A 14,038-nucleotide genomic window follows, 5' to 3' on the forward strand; every position below is an offset into this window, starting at 1 on the left:
CCCGGAGGAGCCAGCAGGGTCTGTGCCTGCTTTATACTCGGGCCATGCTAAGAATCTGGTCAGGTTTCCTGAATACTTGGGAAATGCACCGCCTGTAACACACACACACAGAGACAGAGACAGAGACAGAGACAGAGAGAGAGAGAGAGAGAGAGAGAGAGAGAGAGAGAGAGAGAGAGAGAGAGAATTTCCCTGACTACCTGGGAAACCCAACACCTCTAGTGCTTGCACACACACACACACACACACACACACACACACACACACACACACACACCACACACCCCTCATGCTCAGGACCTGCTTTTTGAGGCTGAGCATTGAACGAGAGCCTCCTACACCTTTTGGAAAAGCCAAACCAGTAAGGCAGCTTTGTTCATCAGCTTCTGCTCTAGCCACATAAAACTCCTGTGGAGCAAAGGGTGAGGGCAGACTCGAATGACCTGTTCCAGGGTAATAAACCTTCCCTGTGTTGGAGACACAGGGAAGTGCCCTGAGCCACCTGACCAAGCCAGGGCTGTTACCTGTGGAGACCTTTTCAGGCAATGAAGTTTATCCCCTGTCTTCCTTACCCCTTGACCTCATCACACAATCGTTGAGGGGAGTTGACTGGAAGTTTCTGACAAGCGCTAGGAAAACCTTAACACCCCACTCCCTTTACTTCTTACCCTCTCATCCAGTTTCCATCACTTGGCAGAGTTGAGGGTTGTAGAAGCTGTGTTACACATCCTCCAGATGTTGAAACCTGTTACACCGGGGCTACACCTCCCCCAGGGTCGTGTGTGTGTGTGTGTGTGTGTGTGTGTGTGTGTGTGTGTGTGTGTGTGCCACTGACAGGGCATGGCCCGGTTATGGAGGTGACTGAAGAATGGCATGAGTTCTCCACTTTCAGCCTCTGCCCTCCTCCCATGCTCCTCTCTGAATTTCTTGGTCATAGGTGTCAGGTCTGCTTCTGGGTCAGATATGCACTTTATTCTCTCGTGGTTCTTGAAGGTAAGATAGCAGACAGCAGTTATCTTGCTTCTGATATTTAAACAACATGTCAGAAATGTTTGAAGCACATCTTTTCTCCTTTTTAACTATTTGTTTTGGCTGGCTTTATAGACACTTCGTAACCAATGATAATTATCTGATCTCCCTGCCTCCACATGGAAAGTTCTGGGATTACAATGCATGAGCCAACATGCAAGGTTTTTGCTGTCCTGGGCACTGACGTTGGGGTTCTGAGCAGGCCAGGAAAGCACTACCAACTAGGCTGGTTATGAGAATGTCTTAAGAAATTATAATCTTTAGTGGAGTGTGGTGCCAGACGCTTTTAATCCCGGGCAGACAGAGGCAGGTGATCTGAGTTTGAAGGTCTACACAGTGAGCTCCAGGTCAGCCAGAACTACATAGTGAGACCCTGTCTCAAAACAAAACAAAACAAGGCATGGTGGAGGCTGAGGCAGGAAAATCTTTGTGAGTTCAAGGCCAGCTTGGATCTATACAGTATGACCCAGTCAAAACAAAAACATACAAACAAACAGAAGTATAACCCTCTCCAAATGGTTCATATCTCTTATCCCAGCATTAAGGGAGACTGAGGATAATTAGCATGAATTCAAAATTAGACAAAACAAAAGAAAGAAAAGGAAAAAAAAGACAGTTAATTTAAAATGCAGGGAATGAGAGCTGGCAGTTAAGGGGCTATATTGCTCTTGCAGGGAGCCTGACATGGTTCCTGGCACCCTCAGCAGGTGTCGAACAACCCATTGTAATTCTACCTCCAGGGGATCCCTCATCTGGCCTGTGTGGGCACCCGAACTCAAGGGCGCACATTCACATAATCGAAAGGAAAAGAAACCCTTATGGAAACCATAGAGGTGTGCTTTCTCTCTTGGAGTACTAACTCCTCTTCAACTGCAGTTTCAAGTATATCATATTTGCTCAATGTAGCACCTGCAGCCATTTAGGATGAGGCTTCAAAATTGTAAGCAGCTGTTAAAGTCTTTCAAGGCTCTTAATTCTCCCTAGAAATTCGGAACAACTTAACAAGAACCCATGATAATACAAAATATAAAAAGGAAGGATGACAGTAAAAGTGATTTGAACTGGGCAGGGTGTTGTTACCTGTGATCCCTGCACTTTGGTGGCTGAAGAGTTCTAGATAGGTCTGGGATTTATGGTGAGACCCAGTCTCAAAAGCAAAGGAACAAACACCACACAACACATACACACACACACACACACACACATACACACACACACACACACACACACACACACACACACGCACGCACGCACGCACGCACGCACGCACGCACGCACGCACACGTGAGTAACTTACAAGATAAAAGTTGGTTTTCCACCATACTAACTTAAAAGTTGCCTGCTATATTAACTGTCAATATGTCCCCTCTGCTTCTTTGTTTTTGTTTTTGTTTTGTTTTTCTTGGGGGGGGGGTTGAGACATGGTTTCTCTGTGTAGCTTTGGAGCGTTATCCTGGCACTTGCTCTGGAGACCAGGCTGGCCTTGAACTCATTGAGATTCGCCTATGTCTGCCTCCCAAGTGCTGGGATTAAAGGCTTTCACCACCAACGCCTGTTTGCTTCTTTGTTTTATGGTTGTTTGTTTTTTTTTTTTTTTTTCTTTTTTTGTGAAACACGGTTTCTTTGTTGCTTTGGAGGCTGTCCTGGAACTAGCTCTGTAGACCAGGCTGGTCTCAATCTCACAGAGATCCACCTGCCTCTGCCTCTAGAGGGCTGGGATTAAAGGGGTGCGCCACCAACACCCAGTTTAGAAGGTTGTGTAAGACCTGCCTGTGATAGGCCTGGACCGTTGGCTCTGGAGCTTGGATGCACATTAGTGCCCCCTATGGAAGTACTTAAAGATAGCTGAGGCTCTAACCTGAGCTGGGCCTTCTTTGAAATGCATTTTTGGTGCTAGAGAGATGAGTCCACTCTGCTGTTAAGAGCATCGGCTGCCCTTGCAGAGGACCTGGGTTCAGTTCTCAGTACCCACATAGTGGCTCACAACCGTCCATAACTCCAGGTAATAACACACCAAGCTCTTCCCAGCTCTTTGGCCACCAAATGTGGTGTGTATGCATACATGGGCACACAAAGATTCTTATCTTCGCTTCTGGTAGTCCTGGTGGGGAACCGAGTGCATCAGATTTCCCAAATGTGGATGCTGAGGACTTTGACAGCGCCTGTCTCCTTGTCTTATGTATTCTTTTCACTGTCTTTAGTCCTCATCCTAATGCTTAGCCTGCCAGGAGCCATCACTGTTGTATAGGATCTGTTGTAAAAGATTGTCAGTATGAGTGACCCATTATGTTGGGAGAATAAGTAGCTAACTACAGTCCCAATCTACCTCTCACCTTCCCCAAAAAATCAGAACCTGGGCTAATAGGTGACAGCAAACACTCCACAGTCAGGTTACTTAGCTACCCTTCCTCCTGCGACCTCTTCACCCGCTAACAAACTGCTTTATTTACACTTCTCAGCCTGCTCCCCTGTTATCCTGTCTACCTCCAAGGACTCACGTACCAGGAAAATGACCTCTACCCTTATGAATCCTTACCCCAATTTTTTCTGCTTCACCTGCTATATAAGGTCTCTGAGAAAAATAAAATTTTACACCATGATCAGAAATTCTGTCTTGTTGTCATCCTTGCGTCCCTTGTTCCTATTTATTCCAAGTCCTTCGAGGTTTGGGTTCTCTTTGCAGCAGCACTGCTGGCTGTGGCATTAGCCCCCACTGTGGTTTGCATCATGGATTTGACATACCTGAGATGTGCATTGATCCTTACATGTATATAATAATGTTATTTGTTTTTTTTTTTTTTTTTTTTTTTTACTTTTTTTTGCATTTATTGGATGATTACTCTGGCTGGTTTTATGTCAACTTGACACAAGCTGAAGAAGACACCAGAGAGGAGGGAACCTCAAGTAAGAAAATGCCTCAATGAGATTTGGCTATAGGTAAGCCTGTGGGACATTTTCTTAATTACTGATTGGTGGGAGAGGACCCAGCCCATTGTGGGTGGGGCCATCCCTGGGCTGATGGTCCTGGCTGCTATAAGAAAGCAGGTTGAGCAAGGCATGAAGAGCAAGCCAGTAAGCAGCTGTCCTCCATGGCCTCTGCATCAGCTCCTGCCTCCTATGTGAGTTTCTGTCCTGACTTCAGGATGAGCAGTAATGTGGAATTGTAAGCCAAGTAAACCTTTTCCTCCCCAACTTGCTTTGGTCATGGTGTTTTCATCACAGCCACAGGAACCCTAACAAAAACAACATATTCATGTACCACGTGTGTTTGTTTCTTCAGTTTCTCAGGGTGTCTTTTCCCTCTGTGCAGCCTCCTCTTCTGATTTTAGAAGAACTTGTTCTGCCTTACTGATGTTGAAAACTCACTTTTGTGCAGGGCTCATGCATGTGTTAACCCAGCTCTCATTTCGGCGGCTCATCTTAGATGCTTTTGTCCATCTGAGACATTCAGTGACTAGCGAATCCATAACTTGACTCCTCAAGTTCATTATTGCTCTCTGCATTTTCAAGCACGTGCAGCAAAAACTGGGCAGTCATTCTGGGCCTGGCCCACTGACCGGTGTCCCGCCCCACAGTGTAGCCTGGGTACACCTACGAGCACCCCCCTTGCACTGCCAGAATGAAGACATTACTTCTTTTAAAGTGGCATTGTTCAGACACATGGTGGCCTGAGCAGTTTCACAGCTGATTTTTGCATGATTTTGTAGGGTTTTGGGGCTCAAGAGAGTAGCAAACCTTTTTCCTAGGTCACCTCAGGACACTCAGAAGAAGGGAGGTGTGTGTATTTTTTTAATGGCTACTCTCTTTTTGTTTTTAGTTTTAAAGACAGGGTTTTTCATGAGTCCCAGAAACCCAGGATGATCTTGAATGTCTGATCCCCCCTCCCACTGCGATTGCAGGCTTGGGCTTGAATGAGAAATGTGTCCAGTAGGCTCATATATTTGAATGTCTGGTTCCCAGTTGGTGCACTGTGTAGGAAGGATTACGGAGTGTGGCATTCCTGGGGGACATGTGACCTTGTTGGAGGAGGTTTATCACTGGCATAGACTTTAAGATTTCAAAAGCTCAGAACAGGACCAGTCTCTCGCTTTCTCTCTTTCTCTCTCTCTCTCTCTCTCTCTCTCTCTCTCTCTCTCTCTCTCTGTCTGTCTCTGCCTCCCTTTTGCAGATGAGATGTGAGCTCTGTTACTGCTCCAGCACTATACCTGCTGGCACACCACCATACTTCCCACCATGAGAATCATGAACTAACCCTCTGAAACTATAAGCAAGCCCCTAATGAAATGTGTTTTTCTATAGCCTGTCTTGGTCATGGCGTCTCTTCACAGCAATAGGACGGTGACGAAGACACATACCTGGTTGTATGCTGGGAACCGAGCCAGGCAGATGCATACTGGGTAAGCCCTATACCACACAAGTGATGGGGGAAGTCCTTCTGTGTATATGTTTGTCTTTTTGGTGGATAAATAAAGCACTGTTGGCCAATAGGGAAGCAAAGGGCTAGGAGTGGAGGAGGATTCTGGGAAATGTAGTAAAGAGGAGTGTCTCCATGTGATCCCAGGGAGAAAAGATGCTAAGGCTGGTGTCCTAGGTAAGGTAAGTACTTATAAAAATATGTAGATTAGTAGTTATGTTTCATAATTAAGACTGAGCTAGCAAATAAGAAATCCTAATCATTGACCGGAGCATTGTAACTAATATAAGACTCAGTGTGTTGTTTTGGGGCCTAAATGTGGTGGCAGAACTTCGGGGTTATCATTACCCAGGGCAAGTTGCCTTGTTTCTTTCCTTTTCCCCCTCATAGCATGGCTGAGGTTCTCTCACTGTGGGCGAATAATTCATTCAGGGTCACCTAGTCCAACGTTCCATTTTCATGGTGACAGTATCACGGAGCCTTCAGCTCTGCCCAGCTGTGAGTGTTATACACTGGACCAGGGCACTTATTGGAAGAATCCTCACTTGTTATTTTTTTTTTATTCCCCCAAGATAGAGCTCCACCTGCCTCTGCCTCCCAAGTGCTGGGATTAAAGACACATACCACATCCCAGCATCCTCCTTGTTCTTGACGCAGAATCAGCGTTATGGCTCAATGAGTCAGATGTATGATCTTCAAGGTTTTTCACACAGTTCCCTGTGGGACCGGTCTACACCTAGCTGAAGACACTCTGCCTGCTTTGACTCCACACATATTTCCCTTTTGAGCCTTGGAATTGTTAAGGAAGAAACAAGGATGTCCTATTGCTAGAAATATTAAATATGAGTCTTTTTTTTCTTTCAGATTTTTTATTTGAATTAGAAACAAAATTGTTTTACATGACAATCTCAGTTCCCTTATCTCTCTCCTCCTCCCCTACCCTCCCAACTAAAACCCTACCTATCACATATCCTTTCTGCTCCCCCTGGATGATAAGGCCTTCCATAGGGTGTCATCAAGTCTGTCATCTCCATTGTGTTAGGGCCTAGGCCCACTCCTGTGTCTCTTGGCTCAGGGAGTATACGTCTTTGTGGAATGGGCTCCAAAGTCCACACCTAGGCTAGGGATAAGTACTGAACTACTACAGGAGGTCCCGTAGATTACCAAGGATTCCTCACTGACACCCATGTCCCTGGGGTCTGGATCAGTCCCATGCTGGTATCTGGGGGGCAAGAGTTTCCCGATGTCAGGTGTTTCTGTGGGTTTCACCAGACTGGACCCCTTATCTCTTCACCAGTCCTTCTCTGCATCGGAACAGGGTTCCAGTTCAGTTCAGTGATTAGTTGTGGGTGTCTGCTTCTAGTTCCACCAGCTGCTGGATGAGAGCTATCGGGTGGCATATAAGTCAGTCATCAATCTCATTATTAGGGGAGGGCATTTAAGGTAGCCTCTCCTCTGTGACTTAGATTGTTAGCTGGTGTCATCTTTGTAGATCTCCAGACATTTCCCTAGTGCCTGATTTCTCTGTAAACCTAAAATATCTCCCTCTATTATGATATCTCCATTCTTGTTACCTTCTATTCTTCCCCTGACTCAACCTTTCTGCTCCCTCATGTCCTCTGCTCCCCTCCTCTTCTCCTCTTCTCAATATGAGTCTTTTCTATCAAGTATTATGAAACTTGTGTTTGGGACAAGGAGTTCAAATCTATTATGTCCCCAACTAGTAAGACTTTTCCACAAATGTATTAATCTAGCAACACCAGTAAAACATGCATTTATAGAAAGACCCAGGTTTATGTGGCCAGAGGACAAAGAGCAAGGCTGAGGCCATATGTGGCTAAATATAGCAATAAATCTATGATCTGTTGCAGCTATTTGATACCCAGATTCACATTCCTCCAGTATCAAAAATGAAAAAATATTATAAGGCAATATATAAACACACCCAGGCTGTACAAAGACAGAAGGAACTGCCAGGCAGACACCATGTAGCTACCGGAAAAATAGGACGCTGGGCGTTCCAGTAAACCAAAACCACATAGAGATACATAGATGAATAGATATAGGTTAATAATTGAGAGCTGGCCAATAAGAAACCTGAGCCATTGGCCAAGCTGTTTATAACTAATATAAACCTCTGTGTATTTATTTGTGACTAAGGGTGGCCTGACCAGGCAGAAAATAAAGTCTGTCTATGAGGTGTAGTCCCAGAGTTTGATGGCCTGGAAGAGTCCCCTTTCCACTCCCTTTCATTACTTGGGCTCCAGTTCTGTTCAGACTAGCCAACTGAATAAGACTGTGAGGCCGGCCCCCAGCCCTGGGAAAAAGGCACAGCTACCACCTAAGTTAGAGTGAAAATCAAGTATGCTTCCAGTCTCTGTGTGTTTGTTCTTCCAAGTCCACCCTCTAGATCGAGAGTGGAGTTTGCCTTGCCTAGACATTGCGTTGGAGTGGCAGTCAGTCTCTTTCTTCTCCATCTGAAACTTATTTCTAACTCTATTCTATGGATCATGGACCTTAGATGATATCCTGTATTCATTTTCTGTTGTTACTGTAACAAAATGCCACAGGTTAAGCTTAAAACAACACTAATTACCTTCTCTTTCAGGACATTACTCCCAGCAGTCCTGAGTTCCCTTTGCAGACTGATGGTGATGGGCAGCGGGGAGGGGGGGCGATGAAGGCGGGGGAGGCTCGTTCCTTGCTTAGCCAAAATGCTGGCGCTCAAGGTTGGTTTGTGTCCCTCTGGCTGGGATGACTTCAATCTCTGCTTGTCACAGCCCTGCCTCTGGTTGGAATCCTTTTCCCTGCCTTCACTTAAGGATCTTATGATTGCATGGGTACACATGGGTGACCCCTGATAACCGTAAGTTTTAAAATCCTTCCACTGGAATGTGGGCACCATGCAGGAAGGACATTGGTCAGCCTGTGTACTAGACTCCACAGTTTCTCCTGTTGCTTCAGAGCTCCATGAGGGATCTGCCTCAGCCATTTATCATCTTTTTCAGACAATCTTGACCTCACACAGGTGACCCATGGGAGCACATATTCTAATCCCTAATCACTATGCCACTGAAATCTGGGTCTTTCCATAAAATCTGGGATGTTCATTGTAACTATAGGATTATTTTGGCCTGACAGTGGTGGTGCACACCTTTAATTCCAGTACTTGGGAGGCAGGGACAGGCAGATCTCTGTGAGTTCGAGGGTAGCCTGATCATAGACAGTCTGGGTCGTTATACAGAGAAACCTTGTCTTGAAAACCCACCTAAACAACCAAACAAAAAACAAAAACAAAAATGAAAATTATTTAATAACTATAAACATATTTTTAAAGAAAAGTTTGTGTCTGGCTATAATTATTTCTGCAAACATGGTAACCACATTCCTTCTAAAGTGATATTAACTATGAAAGCTGTTAGTACAAATAGCGTTAGTGCTGAATGTTTGTTGTGATTCTTTCTACAGTCTATCTTAAATAAAAATGCTTCCCCGCCATTTTCATTTTATTTTGAGACAGGAACTTACTCTGTAGACAATGTTTGTGTTGAAGCTGCATTCTCTGATTCAGGCTTCCCAGGTGCCCAGGCTGTGTGATGAGTTGACTGGCATTTTAATCTCTAGAGAAATTTAACACAGAGGGAAAGATTGTACAGACCAAATCTTGGGCCCTGAGTATGTGAGGCAAACCACTCCCAACCTAGCATATATGTATATATATTGTGTGTGTGTGTGTGTGTGTGTGTGTGTGTGTGTGTGTGTGTGTGTATGGGTGCATGAATACTGTGTGCACCGTATGTGGTGTGGTGTGTATTGTATATGCACAAAGTATAGTGATGCATGCCTTTGTGTCGTGGCCACGCATGTCTCAGCCCCAGTCCATGGAAGCCACAGGTTCGGCCTGAGTGGGGGAGCGTGGATTTGGATATCCTAGCAACCCAACAGCAATAAAGACCAGACACAAGCATCTTGTTATCGTTAGAGAGCTCTCCCATGTTGCAAAACTGGAGTCTCTCCTTTACTCAGCAACTTCCTTGTTACTTTCTAACTGTACTTTCCTGATGATGATATGAGGCCATTTGTCTCTCCTCTTCCTAGACCCTATGATTCCTCACTTGTCACTAACGTAGCCCTCTGCACCGGTGTAGGCCTATTCAAATGCTTAGTTCTGTAGAGATGCAAAGCTGGCGGACATTTTCCAATGAGGCTATGCCATTCAACAGCAAATCAGCTAGCATCTGCAATACCATTTAGACCGGAGCACCAGAGGTTTGGACCTCGAGAAATCCTCTAATGGCATAATTTTTGGCTTCAAACACCTATGTCTGCATGTGTGTATGTACTGTGTGCTGTGTATAGTGGTGAGCATTGTGTATGTATAGGAGTGTATACATGTGTGTCTGTGTGTGTGTGTGTGTGTGTGTGTGTGTGTGTGTGTGTGTACTGTGTGCTTGTATTGTGTGGTGCACATTATGTATGTAACGAGTGTAGGGATGTGTGTCTATGTGTGTGTGTGTGTGTGTGTGTGTGTGTGTGTGCGCGCGTGTGTGTGCGTGTGTGTGCTGTGTATGGTGTGGTGTGTATTGTGTATGTACAGGAGTGTAGGGATGTGTGTCTATGTGTGCGTGTGTAGAAGCCTGAGGGAGACCATGGTGTCTTTCTTTGTTCTCCAGTCTACCTCCTTTAGATAGGTGTCTCTCACTGTCACGGCTAATCTTGGTTGTCATCTTGACTGGATTTGGAAGCAGTTGAAAGGCAAGCCTCTGGGCTCTCTTGTGAGGGCTTTTCCTGATCTGTTCCATGTAGGAAGCCGGTTCCTGCATTATAATGTTGCCTGAAGACACCAAGGTGTGAATTACTTCACAGGCACTGGGTAATCTCCATTCCTTTGATCTCTGCCTATCCCGTGGCTCATTTTTGCCTGAGGAGCTGAAGCCATTCATAGGGTAATACGTCCCAGGCGGCTGGTCAGCCTTTTATAAGGGATGGTTTTCTTAGTTTAGTGTCTCTGCTCAGTCTCTGTTCAGTCTCCACTCTGGTAAGATGCATTAAAGCTTGTCTGCAGAAGGATCCGAGTGTCCTGCGTGTATTTCTTGCTGGCGAGGAATACAGAGCGGGCGCGGGACATATGGTGCTGAAACCCGGGAAGCTTAACATCTCCAGCACCGCGGAGACCCCTTGGCTACAAGGCGGATTCAGAACTGCAGGATGGTAAATTCGGAGAGGTATGATTTTTCTGGACTTTGGCTTGGGACAATCTTAAAGAAGTCCAGAATTACATATCAGAAACCGAATGTAATGAGAGAAATTCGGAGAGGTATGATTTTTCTGGACTTTGGCTTGGGAATGTTGCTATTGTGGGAGGTTAATATAGAGACTTCTATGCTTTTACTAGGAGCTATTTTGACTTTTCTCACTGTTGAAACAATCTTAAAGAAGTCCAGAATTACATATCAGAAACCGAATGTAGTGAGAGATGGGGCGTGCCTAACAATAAAATATAAGAAAAAAGGACCTCCCGGAATGTCTACTGACAAGGGAGTGTGTACAGCAACAAATATGAAAAAAGGACCTCCTGGAATGTCTACTGACAAGGGAGTGTATAAAGCTTTAAATCTTGATAGCTCTGATGACTCTAAAAGCTCAAGAGATAAAGTTTTAAAAGGAACAGCTCAGCTAGATGAGGGAGAGACAGAGAAGAAGGGAGAAAGAATGGGGAATGGCCGGTCACACCCCGGTAAATTTAGGAGAGATGAGGACTCGGAACCTAGCTTCTGCCCTGCAACGAAACTGGAAGCCTTGGAGCTGAGCAGCTCAGACTCTGAGATTTTAGACTCTAACAAGGAAGCAGAGCTAGAGAAAGAAGCAGCACGGCCAAAAATGCCAGCGGGTGTGCTTCCATCAGCACCCCCACTATTTAAAACCGACTCCTTCTTACCATCAGAGGAGCGGAGAAAATTACAGATGGCTTTCCCAGTCTTTGATAGGGGAAAAGGCCATGCCTGCTATTCAACACTTCTTAAAGGCCTAAAATGCCTGGGGCTTTAAAGCCTCATTTACATTAACGCTGGGGACCATACCGAGGCCAAGCGTCTCACCTCAAAAACTAAAAGGCCAAAAGGAAATGGTAAAATGGAAAGATATCTTAACTGATTTTTGGAAAGGCCCGGATCCTATTCTCATAAGATCCAGGGGAGCGATATTGTGTTTTCTCACAGGATGAAGAAAATCCTCTGTGGATCCCAGAAAGACTCACCCGAAGAGTCCCTTCAGACCTTCAAAAGTCGGAACTCCACCCTTCCCCCGGGAATTGAGAGCCGCTATTGTTATCCAGATTAACTCCTGCCCTTGGCGGAGAGATTGTCACTGCTTAAGGGGTGGAGATGATTGTTTGATGCAGCCGTTTACAGATTGCTGTTATTTTTGGCTGGTCTGTGAGAAAAGGGGTGGGGGTGAAATTAATTGATGCAGCCGCTTGTGGATTGCTGTTACTTTTGACTGGCATGTAAGCTCCAGGGCTCAAACCAAGAGATCATCAAAGCGCTTATATTTTGGCTAAGCAATAGGCCGCCGGCCAGACAGCTCTTGCACACCCGGAGCCTAGGTTCATTGCACAGGGTAGAGTGTCTGGTTTGTGCAGCCCCAAAGAGGGATGCTGAGCATAGGCATCGCACAGAGTTGCCTATTATACAGGCTTCTCTGGGAGGTACGTTGACCTGCATAAGGGTTACCTGCCCCGAGTCTCCCTTTCCCAAAAAAACGGCAGAGGACAGGTCAAGAGCGCTTCGGGTCAAGCTAACAGCCTGATGGCGACTCTCGTACACAATCTTAATGTTTGATTTTGGGAAGGTCAACCTCTACCTCTATCCCTCAACATATGGGTGACCTATTTGCTTGTAATAATATAAAGCCTTATCATTAATTAATAAAAAAAGGGGGATATGTAGGAAGCCGGTTCCTGCATTATAATGTTGCCTGAAGACACCAAGGTGTGAATTACTTCACAGGCGCTGGGTAATCTCCATTCCTTTGATCTCTGCCTATCCCGTGGCTCATTTTTGCCTGAGGAGCTGAAGCCATTCATAGGGTAATACGTCCCAGGCGGCTGGTCAGCCTTTTATAAGGGATGGTTTTCTTAGTTTAGTGTCTCTGCTCAGTCTCTGTTCAGTCTCCACTCTGGTAAGATGCATTAAAGCTTGTCTGCAGAAGGATCCGAGTGTCCTGCGTGTATTTCTTGCTGGCGAGGAATACAGAGCGGGCGCGGGACAGTTCCATAGCATGCGGAGACCCACCCTACACAGGGGCTGTAGCCTCTGGTGGGAGCTCCAGAAAAAAGCCCCCCCCACACCGCAAAAAAAGACACTTTGCTTACATTTGCTGTGACTGGCATATTCATCTGCACTGTAGCAGAATCCAGCTTGAGGGGGCTACCAACAGGGGCTGCAGACAAGAGACTTTCCAGAAACCCTCGTGGATTTAGCATCAGAGTGGTATTGCTGAGACACCAAGCCCCAGGAACTGAGAAACTGCCAGGTTCTCTGCCACGTTGGTGTGTGAGGCAGCCAATGTTTAGCCAACCCATACTGTACTGTATAAGCCAACTGAATGTGTTTCTTTAAATATATATTCATTCTGCCGCTTCTGTCAATCCAGAGAACCCCAAATGAGACACTGACTGAACTGTAAACTCATTACCTAGGCTAAGCTAGCGGGCCAGCAAGTTCCCAGGACCCATCATCTCCATTCCTCAATGCTGGGGTTTAAGTATGAACAGCCACACCCAACTTTTTGTGGATACTGGGGATTTGAACCCGGGTCTTCCCACTTGTGAAGCCTGCACTCTTACCCACTGAACCTTCTTCATAGCCTGGTCCATATTTTACAGCTGCTCAAGTGATTCCCAAGTGCAGCCCTCACTGAGAAAACTAATCCACTCACAGCTAAGACCAATTAAAGGATGTAACTATGCAAACAAGGGTTTGTGTTTCCTCTAAGAATCCAGACCAGCTTCAGCCATTTCCTCCCCAGGGTCCCTTCATTCTTCCTTTATACTTCCTTTATCCCCTAGCAATCAAGAGCCAACTATGGAAGCCAGGCATGGTGGCACACCCCTTTAGTCCCAGCACTCAGGAGGCAGAGACAGGCAGATCTCTGTGAGTTTGAGGCCAGCCTTATCTATATAATGAGTTTTCCGAACTGCCATAGTTACACAGTAAGAACAACCTCAAAAACACACAAACAAGAATGGCTCTTGAGCTATGTCAGTGAGGATCCAAATTCAATGGTTGAAGCTGTACTTCCCTGCTCCATTGACCTTTTGTGCCTAAAACCAGATTCAAGAATTGGAAAGAGACTGAGTGGCAATAAATCCCCAGGAGGCTGCAAAATACCCTGAGCCAGAAGTGCAGAGTCAAAACCCCATGAATGCTGAAACTCTGGACTTGGATGACTGCCCTGTCTTGGATCTTCTAACATGCTGCACTTTGCACTATTCTCCTTAGGATTGTCTGGTCCTCCAGTAAAATCCATAGTCCTGTTGGGCTTGGGAAGGAGGTGGCCTCACCACCAAATCCTCACTGAGTATTAGCTTCCACC

The sequence above is a fragment of the Cricetulus griseus genome, chromosome 10 (genome assembly GCF_003668045.3).
Source record: "Cricetulus griseus strain 17A/GY chromosome 10, alternate assembly CriGri-PICRH-1.0, whole genome shotgun sequence".
NCBI classification, from domain to species: domain Eukaryota; kingdom Metazoa; phylum Chordata; class Mammalia; order Rodentia; family Cricetidae; genus Cricetulus; species Cricetulus griseus.